The sequence below is a fragment of the Plecotus auritus genome, assembly GCF_963455305.1.
Source record: "Plecotus auritus genome assembly, chromosome: 1".
Taxonomy (NCBI): domain Eukaryota; kingdom Metazoa; phylum Chordata; class Mammalia; order Chiroptera; family Vespertilionidae; genus Plecotus; species Plecotus auritus.
This window is the reverse complement of record NC_137770.1, coordinates 50,674,228-50,684,430: the sequence shown is the minus strand read 5'-3', so window position 1 is coordinate 50,684,430 and position 10,203 is coordinate 50,674,228.

Here is a 10,203-nt window from a genome sequence, read left to right as displayed (position 1 = left end):
TTTCCTCTAGTGTAGGGTTGGATATTGCTATTGCATACATGTCTCTTTAGTCTCCTTTAATCTGAAATGTTTCCACAGCTTTTATCTTTCATGACATGGACATTTTTGAAGAATACAGTTCCTCCCCTTATTGTTTTTTTTTTTTTTAAATCCTCACCAGAGGATATGCTTTCTATTATTTTAGAGCGAGGAAGGAAGAGAGAGAGAGAGAAACACTGGTGGAGAGAAACATCCATTGGTTGCCTCCCCATATGTACCCTGACTGGGAATTGAACCTGCAATCTGAGCCACCTGGTCAGACCCCCGCCCCCCGCTCCCTATTTAATAGAATATTCCTCACTTTGGGTTTGTCTGAGTTTCCTCATAATTAGATTGAGGTTATGGATTCAGAAAACTGCACGGGTGCTCCTAAGTCCTTCTCAGGGCATCACGTCTGCAGACACACGCATCCATCTGCCCTTCATTGATGATGTTAATTTTGATCACCTGGTCAGGTGTCTGATTTCTCTACTGGAGAGTTAAAACTTTTCTCTTGTAACTAATAAACAATCTGGGAGACATTTTAAGACCATGCACGAATATGTTGCATCTCATCAAATATACCCCGTAGATTTAGCCTCCATTGAGAATTCTTGTCTGCACAGGTGTTTCCTATGATGGTTCAAAATGATTCCAACTGCTATTTTAACTGGGAACCTCGTTCTGGTTAGGGGTGAGCCTGGGCCCCACCGTATGCCAATGGTACACCTAATACATCTCAGCAGGACCCCAGGACTTCACTGAGTGTTCTTTGGCTCCAAGTCAAGCTGCTAAAGTTCATGTTCCACCCAGGGACTTTGGTGAGTCTCAGACTCGGGGGTCTCAGTTTCCTTACCCACGAAAAGTGAATGGCAATGCTCCCCACTCCCCTGTGTGGGAAAGCACCACTGTGCTCCCCAAAGGCTGCCTCCCTTGCTCTTCTGAGGGCTGCTGGACAGTCCCGGTGGCCAACATAACAGGAAGCACCTGATCCGGGCCTATCGCCTATAGCTATGACCCCCATGTCCCTCCTGAATTCCCCTGCCCTGGCCTGACGTGACAGCCATACTGAGAGAGCGGCCTGCAGAAGCTGAGAGACCCCTAAGCAAACCATTTCACGTTCATGGCCAAGGTGAGGGAGAGGAGTCCCTTTATTGATGGGGTGTTCCTCTCACCCTGGCCCAGAAAGAAGGCCCCCTCTGGTGGACTGCCTTAAAGGGGACAGCTGCTGGGAAGGTGTCAGTGGCCAGACACAGGGCAAGAAAGGATATGGTGAAAACTTGCTTTCTCTCTGATCCTGGGGGCCTGTGCAGGGAAGGCCTTCCTTTTGAACACATGCTGTGTTATCTCAGTGGCCCGAAGTCCTCTGGGCAGTTACAGTCCACGGTTCTGCACATCACAAGGTGGCCACCTTCAGACAGAACCCCAGACTGAGCAGGGGCTGGTCGGGGAGGGGCACCCAGATTGCCCCTCTCTGCCCCTACTTGAGCCTGAGACTTGGAAGCTCCCTGTGTCTTTCTGGAGCCACCATGTTTTGTGTCCTCCTCCAAGTCCTGTCTTTCGGCCTCTCCTCACTGCATGAGACATGAGACAGGGCTGTCCAAAAAGGCCACATAAACCCACTCAATGGAGGTTTCTCTGTGTTATGAGGAGGGTCTGTGGGGGAACATAGATGATAGAGAGGTAGTGGTGGGAATTCTTCCCTGTTCTCATAATTTTATTAAAGGGACAACATTTCTGGAGGAAATTGCTGGGTATAAGTAGAAAAACCATGATTTTAGATTTGGAGGCAGACATGTCTAGATTCAAGCCCCAGCCGTGAAGAGTTACCTTAGGCAAACTGTGCCTCAGTTTTTCCTGTCTGTAAAATGGGCTAATTCTCCTTTCTTCACACGGTTGCTCTTAGCCCATGGCCTGCCTCATAGAAAATGGTTAATAAACTCCAGCAAGCCTGGCCCCACAGAGCACCTACTATTTGGCAGGCCTATGTTGGTCTCCCATTGTCACCATGTGGCCTCGTGAAGAAGATATATTTATGTTCACTCCATTTACAGACTAGGAAACTGAGGCTTAAACAATTTGTCTAGGAGACCACAAGTTAGTATTGGGATCTGAGACTTGCCCCACTAGGGTCCTGGCCTGGGGCCACCATCAACTGCTTTCTGCTTTTTCTCTGGAGAGTCTGTGACTTCAGATGGACACTCAGCTCAGGTGACTTCTGGCAGGCTTGGGGGAGCCCCACCTCTCCTGGCGCCTGGAGGATCCCCCGAGGCTGGCTGGCTCTCTACCAGCCAGCTGTGGCCCAAGAGAGAGGCTCTGGAGGCCCTTCCCTTATAAGGACAACAACTGAGCTGTGATGAAACTTCTCAAGCCCAGCTGGGTGGGCGGGGAAGGGAAATGACAGGCTCCAAAGGCTACAGCTGAGCACTCGGGCCTCCACAGGAACTCGCCCATGAGCCTCCTCTCTCCCCTTCCTGTGTCTGTGCTGCGCGCAGATCGGGGCTTTCCAGTGGGTCTCACTAATAGAGGGGAGGAGGAGCCAGAGCCTGGGAGGCCAGAGCGGGTAGCCCGAAGAAGGGAAGATGCATAAACTGAGGCCTGGAGAGGGGAGAGGACCCTTCCAGCAGGAAACACACAGGCTGGACTCCAAGCCGTGGCCTATCTAGCTCCAGCTCCGCCCTCAGACCATCTAAGGGCCCGATGAGGAGGCAGGAGGAGGCTCTTAGACAAGTCGCCCTTCTCCCTTTGGACATCTAGGGTCAAATCATAAAGGGATGGAGGCATGGGTGGGGCTGGTCAACCGGTCTGTTACCCTATCCTCCTCCTCCCATTGCTGTGTCCCTAGTAAATTGCCATCACCAGCAAAATTCACCAACCCACTCTCCATCTGAGAAACTAATCATGGACTCACAGGATATCAGCACTGATAAGGATCTTTAAGCCCATCTAGTCCCTCCAGGATTTAGAGAGGAGGAAGTAACAGCTCAGAGGGAAGACGCCAACTTGCCCATCTGTATTGTAAAATTAAAAAACATTACATATATATGTTATATATACAAGTTATATGTGTGTGTGTGTGTGTGTGTGTGTGTGTGTGTGATATAAATTATATATGTATAAATAAGTTTGGGGGCTTTTCCTTGGTTTCCTATTAAAAGTTTCTTTTTAAGAAATCCCAACTTGCCCGGCCAGTGTGGCTCAGTGTTTGAGCGTCAACCCGTGAACCAGGAGTCACGGTTTGAATCCCGTTTAGGACACAGGCCCAGGTTGCGGGCTCAATCCCCAGTGTGGGGTGTGCAGGAGGTAGCTGATCAGTGATTCTCTCTCATCACTGATGTTTCTCTCTCTCCCTCTCCCTTCCCCTCTGAAATCAATAATAATTTTTAAAAAAGGAAACATCAATTTTTAAAAAATTCCAACTTGTTAGCTAAATAAAAGGACAAGGGCTCTTCCACACCCAGGTCAGGTTAGCTCTGGGGATTGGTGGTTCCCTGGAGACCATGTCTGGGGCGAGAGGTGAGGCCAGGTCCCGAGGGAGAACCAGGTGTGGCAGATGGACAATCAGGCTTCCACACTGCTGTGCACAAGCTCCGCAGCCTCTCCGAATGTCCGGCGTGTCTCCTGAGGGCAGGGTGATTTTGAAGAGAAAATGAGAGAGTTTAGGTAAAGCATCTAGCTCAGGGCCAGGCACATGGAAGAGGCTTAGTAAATGCGTAACAATACTGGGTGCTGGGCACCTACTCGGTGCCAACATTACCTTAGGTACTGTGGGTTTCAAGTACAGTAAAATGGGATCCCTTCCCAACTGGCAGCTGCCCACAGGAGTCGGGGAAACAGACCCCTGAACTTGGGATGAGCCCTGAGTTAGATGGGTAAGTTCCACAACAGCACAGAGCGTGGACCAGCAGGCTGCCTTTGCTGGGGGATCAGGCAAGGGCCTCATGGAGAAGGTGACCTTTGACTGGGCCTTGAAGGAGGAGTAAGAGCTTGTCAAGCAGAGGATTTGGGGAGGGCGTTTGAGACAGAGGGAATAGCATGCGCCAAAAAGAGCAGCGTGTTACTGGAGCTGTGACAAATTCCTGTGTCATATCCTGTCGGAGGAGGTGCTGAGGGAGGGTGGGGGGCTGGGAGGTGAGGTAGCAGCGGCTGGGGGTAGATGAGAACCATTGATCAGCGGGGACAGGGGATTTATGAGAGGCTTTAAAGAGGGCAGAGCAGGCTGTGGGGTGGAGACGGGAGGCAGTGAGACCAGTTAGGAGGGGGTTGCAATGGACCCCATGTGGAGTGGTGAGGGCCTAAGCTGAGACAGTGACCTTGGCTGTGGAGTGGAGGAGTACATTTTTTTTTTTTTTTTTTTTTTAGGAAGCAGAACAGGAGATTTTTGGGTCTTGTGGATGTGAGAGTATGGAGTGGGAGGAAGGGAAATCAGAGACGACTTACAGGATGCTGGGGGTGTGGAGGCGCCCTTTCCTGAGATGGGGAGGACCAGGGGAGAGGCAGGTTGGGAAAGGATAGCAACTGTGTGGGGGTTCTGGTGAATTGCCAGAACTTGGCTTGGGAAAATCGGAAGGTCCCGGGCATCTAGAGGGTGGGTGATTGAAACCATGAGCATGGCGGAGCTGCGTTTTATATGTTGGATCTAGAGCGGTTCTCCACCAGGGGCCATGTTGCCCTCCGGGGGACATTTGGTAATGTCTGGAGATATTTTTGTTTATCACAACTGGGAGGGGTGCTGCTGGGCGGAGGCCAGGGCTGCTGCTAAACATCCTACAGTGCACAGGACGGTCCTCCACACCACCAGCCCGAAACATCAGCGCTGAGACAGAAACCCTGGCCTAGGGGAACAAGGCATAGTCCCATTACTGCAACCAGGGGAGCGTGCAGAGTGAGTGGACAAGTTGCATGCAGGCATGTAAGACACCTGTCCCTAGAGACCACATGGCAGGGGAGTTCAGCAGCTCAGACTGAGAGGCTGGGGTTTCATCAGCTTGAAGAGCTCCTGCCCTTGTACACAAGCAAAGAGGCTTTGTTTGTTTCTCTTTGTATTATTCACTTTTTGATGCTGGTCTCAGAGTGCAGCTTCCTAGGCTGGACTCCCAGCGAAGCGGCTTAAGATGTGGGCATGTCTTTGCCCACCAGCCACCCCCCTTGGCTGCTGGTGAGGAAAGAAGCCCATCATCTGGGCAGCCAGGGCCGGGCTCGCGTTCAGTCCCCCACTTACAATGTGGCCCAATCGGAACCCTGCCTCCAGCCTCCTGGCCAGAAGCGGAGGCTGGGTGGCCAAGGTGAGGCCCCGTGGCCCTGAATCCACAGAGACGCCAGGACGGCTTTGCCCACAGCCTTGGACCAGGCCTTTCTGTGCTTCCTTCCTCCCAGGCAGCCTTTCAGCTGAGTCAGCGTTTCTGGGCCCCGCCCACCTTCATTTCCTTTCCGGCTCGTGGCTTAGGGTCTAAAAGGAAGCTGGCTTGCCCCAGCTGTGGCCAGTGCCAGGCCAGACTGAGGCTGAGGCCTGTGGGTCACCAAAGTCCCCAGGACATGATGTGGGTAAGATCGTGCCTGTCAGTGGGATGAGGAGTGTGTGAACAGCTCTGCCTCTGGGGAGGGCTATGGAGAAGAACAGCCCCCAAACCCTTCTGAACTGTCTGGGGTCCCTGCTGTGGGTGAGCAAAGGTCTCCCCAGGCCAAGCAGCTCCTTGCTCTTGTCTGCTATGAAAGACCCCTGAAAGGTACTGTTTTCAGAATTGCCCATTAGGTCTGCACCTGGGGCCCCGCCAGGGCCAGTCCCTGCAGTGGCTCTGGGAGGCAGGGTCCCCGTGAGCTCTGGAAGGATGAACTCCTGCCTTCTAACCCATTTCTAAAGGCTCAGAGGGGCCCTGGAGTTTCCGGCATTCTCCAATATCCTAGTTCTTCAACAGGACTAGGTGATAGGTTGGATTTGTAGCACAGACCTTCCGGCCCTGTGACCGCTGATAAGTTGCCTAACTTCTCAGATCCTCGGTCACTTTATCTGTTAAGTGAGAAGAATAATACCCACAGGCATTAAATAGGGTCACGCATGTGAAGGGTCTGGACAGTGCCTGGCTCAGGGGAGGCACTCCGGAAGCAGCAAACAGCGGGTTCGTATTGTCATTGTGTTAACATTTCATTTTTCAGGAAAGCCTTTTTTACTCTTATCAGAAAGCCCTCCCCAGAGCTGCCACTCTAGATTTCATCACAGAAAAACTATGGTGGGAGGAGCCTCAGTGATCCGCGTTTTACAGATGAAGAGATCAGGGAAAGAACTGGCCCAAGGTCACCCAAGAATGTGCTGCCGGCATCAGCTGGGTGGAATCCCTGGGCAACATTCTTCCCAGCCCTCTCCCAGGCTCCACCCCTACATGGAAACCAGTCCCAGGCCTTTCATTTGCACCGTTGTTGGGAAGAGCCCCAGACACCCAAAGGCTATTTTTCTTCTGTCCAGCCAGCTCTGCTGATGTCTGGAATCAGGAAACAGAGTGATGGGAAGTGTCCTGACAGCCTGGCGTGGGGGGACAGGGGGAGGGCATCCTCAAAGGGCTGGACTTCTTGAAATACAGCCCTGGCCTAAGCAGTATCATTAAAAAAATAATAAAAATAAAAATTAAGCCCTGGCTGACTTGGCTCAGTGGTTGGAGCATGGGCCCCAGTTCAGTTCCTGGTCAAGGGCAGACACTGGGGTTGCAGGTTACACATGTAGGAGGCAACCAATTGATGTTTCTCTCTCTCTCATGCAACCCAGGCACATGCCCTTGACTAGGAATCAAACCTGAGACCCTTTGGTGTTTGGGCCTATGCTCTAACCATTGAGCAACTGGCCAGGGCTAAGTGAATGCCATTTTGACATTCACTTCTCTTTGTTTTATTCACTTTTTGATGTTGGTCTCAGAAGTGCAGCTTCCTAGGCTGGACTCCCAGTGAAGCAGCTTAAGATATGGGCATGTCTTTGCCCACCAGCCACCCCCCTTGGCTGGTGATCCTGGATTCCTGAAGCGCATTTGACTGGCAAAAGTTTGACAATACCAAGGTGTTGTCATGTAGACCATGAGATCTCTTAAATATATATATATATATATATATATATATATATATATATATATATATATATACATACATACATACATACACACACACGGATAGAAAGTTATATATAGAAAGTTATATATTCCCACAACTACTTTAAAAAACAAGTTGACATTTTCTTGTCAAGCAGAATATACATTTACCTAGCAGTAGGTTGAGTTATTATTCCCATTTTACAAATGAGGAAACTGAGGTCCAGAGTGATACTGACTTGCCCAAGGTTATAGCTAGTAAGTATCAGAGCTGGGCTTTGAACCAGGTTATCTTCCTCCGATGAAAAAGAGAGGGCCCTGCTGAGACACTCCCAGACACTGGGGCACCTGCTGGCTGGGGGAGGTTTTCTGTGACCCCAGAGGAGAAAGCCAAACGGAATATCTAAAAACAACACAAATGCAGACTGGTGATCATAGCCTCACAGGTAGGGAGGGCCCTTCCTGGGCTTCTGGTCCTGATGCAATATGAGTTGTGGGATAATAATTTCAGGTGCATCGCCTCCTCCTTCCATTCAGCCATGGGCACAGTGAATGCTCACAGGCACTGCTCTCTCTTGCAGCAATCAGCCCAGTGAAGAGACAGACACATAGGAGGCCCAGACCAATGCTGTGCTGGGTGGCAGCACAGGGGTTGGGCACAATGGGAGGTGGAGGGGTGGGCACTCACCCTGTAACCCAGCTGCAAGTCTGTGTCTCGTGAGCACATGAACCCTCAGAGGATCCGCTGAGTTAGGGATGATCACAGGCCTTTTATAGACAGAAAATGTAGCCCCAGAGATAACCAGTGGCCTAGCCACAGGCACATAGCTAGGGTGTGACAGAGAAGGCCTTCTGGTGCTCAGCCCTGCATCATTCCTAGCAGGTCACATTCCAGGCCCTGAAGCTAACACATGGTGTGACCTGCCCTCCCCAGCCCCTGGCTCTGCTCCTGGAATAGAGTGACTCTCCTGCTTTTCCTTCTCAAAAACAGACACTCCCTCCCCTCCCCCTTTTGCTCAGCTGTGATTGAGACAAACTGGGTGACTCACATCTAAAGCAGAAGCAAATCTGTTTCAAACCCAACACCTCTTGGTCAATTTCCTGTGTTTGGTTCAGTGGGGGGTCATTCCTATGGAGTTTTCAAACTCCTACCGGGATTCAAGACCACACTGCCTACAAGGGCATGTCTTCCTTGGGATATAAGGTGGGAGGTGGGGAATATGTGGCAGGGTCCTCTGGTTATGTGGATCCCCACACTGCCTGAAACACCATCACCAAAGTCACTCCTTTGTGTCATTTCTGCAGAAGGACCCTGATACATTAAAACACATCAAACTAGCCTGGCCAGCGTGGCTCAGGTGTTGAGCATCAACCTATGAACCAGGAGGTCACGGTTTGATTCCTGGTCAGGGCACATGCCCAGGTTGCAGACTCGATTCCCAGTGGGGGGCATGCAGGAGGCAGCCCATCAATGATTAACATCATTATTGTTTCTATCATCCTCTCCCTCTCCCTTCCTCTCTGAAATAAATAAAAATATAATAAAAGAAAATACATATCAAACTACTTGTCAACCATGAATCCCATATTATAGCTATGAAAGTCCTTTATAGTTTATAAAGTGACTTGCACATCTGAAAATGGTTTTGATTCTCATAACAACGATGAAAGGTAGGGCAGCAATTTAAACGTGTCCATGCAATAGATGAAGATGTTGAACGAGGCTCAGAGAGGCAGAGGACTTTATGGCCTATCAGAGCCAATACTCCTATACAGGTCTTTAACTCCAAGTCCCATGTACCTCAGATTACATGCAATTGCCTTGGAGAACTGATGGGACATAGAACTTGGAGGCTGATGGGACATAGAACTTGGAGGCTGATGGGACATAGAAGAAGTACACTTTGATGGATGGAAGGGATGAGGGGAAGTTCTGTCTGAAGCAGGGGAGTTGGAAGGCAGAACGTGGCTAGAGAGAGATCCTGGATTCCTGAGGCGCTGACAGTTTGAGCAGGAGGAAGGGTCACCTGGCAGTGGGGAGGAGGCCACGAAGGAGGAGTCGGGGTGAGCTCTGCAGAGTTCTGGTGGGGCCTGTCCCGAACCCTGCAGAGCCGGAGGGGACCTCTCCTCTGGGCTTGCGCCTGCTCTCTGGGCCCCGAGGGCCTCCCAGTTCACTGCCGATGTCTGCTGCCTGACTCCTGGCCAAGTGTCCTGTGAGCCTGTCCACACTGACCCAGTCATGCTGGCTCGTGACTGTGCTCCTCGTGTGACCACGAATGAATCAAGAGGGGAAGCAGGAGCCAAGGGCTTCCAGGGGATTCCCGGATGCAGGCTGCTCAGGGTCTGCGTGAGGGAGGCCTTGGGGTGCCCGGGAGGCTGGGGCTCCCTAGAGCTGAGCTGTGGAGTTGCCCTCCTCCCAGGATTGAGGGCCAGTCAAAACATCCCCACCCCTAATTCGATAGCTCTCCTGCCGATGCTTGCCAAGAAAGAAGACTAGGGAGCAGCCACAGCAGAACCCCCCACCCCCGCTCCCCGCTTACTGAGACCTAATACCTGCCAGGCACTTTATTTATTTGTAAATTTAAGCAGATTTTAATAACTACATTTGATACCATTACATATATGTGCTATAAAATAAAATAACTGATAGAGCATCTGCCTGCGGACAGAAAGGTCCCAGGTTCGATTTCGGTCAAGGGCACATGCCTGGGTTGCAGGCTCGATCCCCAGTAGGGGGCGTGCAGGAGGCAGCCGGTCAATGATTGTCTCTCATCATTGATGTTTCTATCTCTCCCTCTCCCTTCCTCTCTGAAATCAATAAACATATATTAAAAACAAAACAAAAAACTAGTTCTTTTTAATCTGGGGACCATGGAACCCTCAAAGATCTCAGGATAGACTTCAAGGGGTCTGAAAATTTGGAAGAGAAAATACTACATCTTTATTTTTACTGGCTTCAACCTGAATTTTTTTCTCTTCACTGATGTGGTCACAAATCACATCAAATTAGCAGGACCTTCTGATGGTGTCACTGGGAGAATGATAAATATTTTCAAATCCCATTACACTTTTCTCAGATGTTTCAAAATACAGTTTACGCTCACCCCTATTTCAA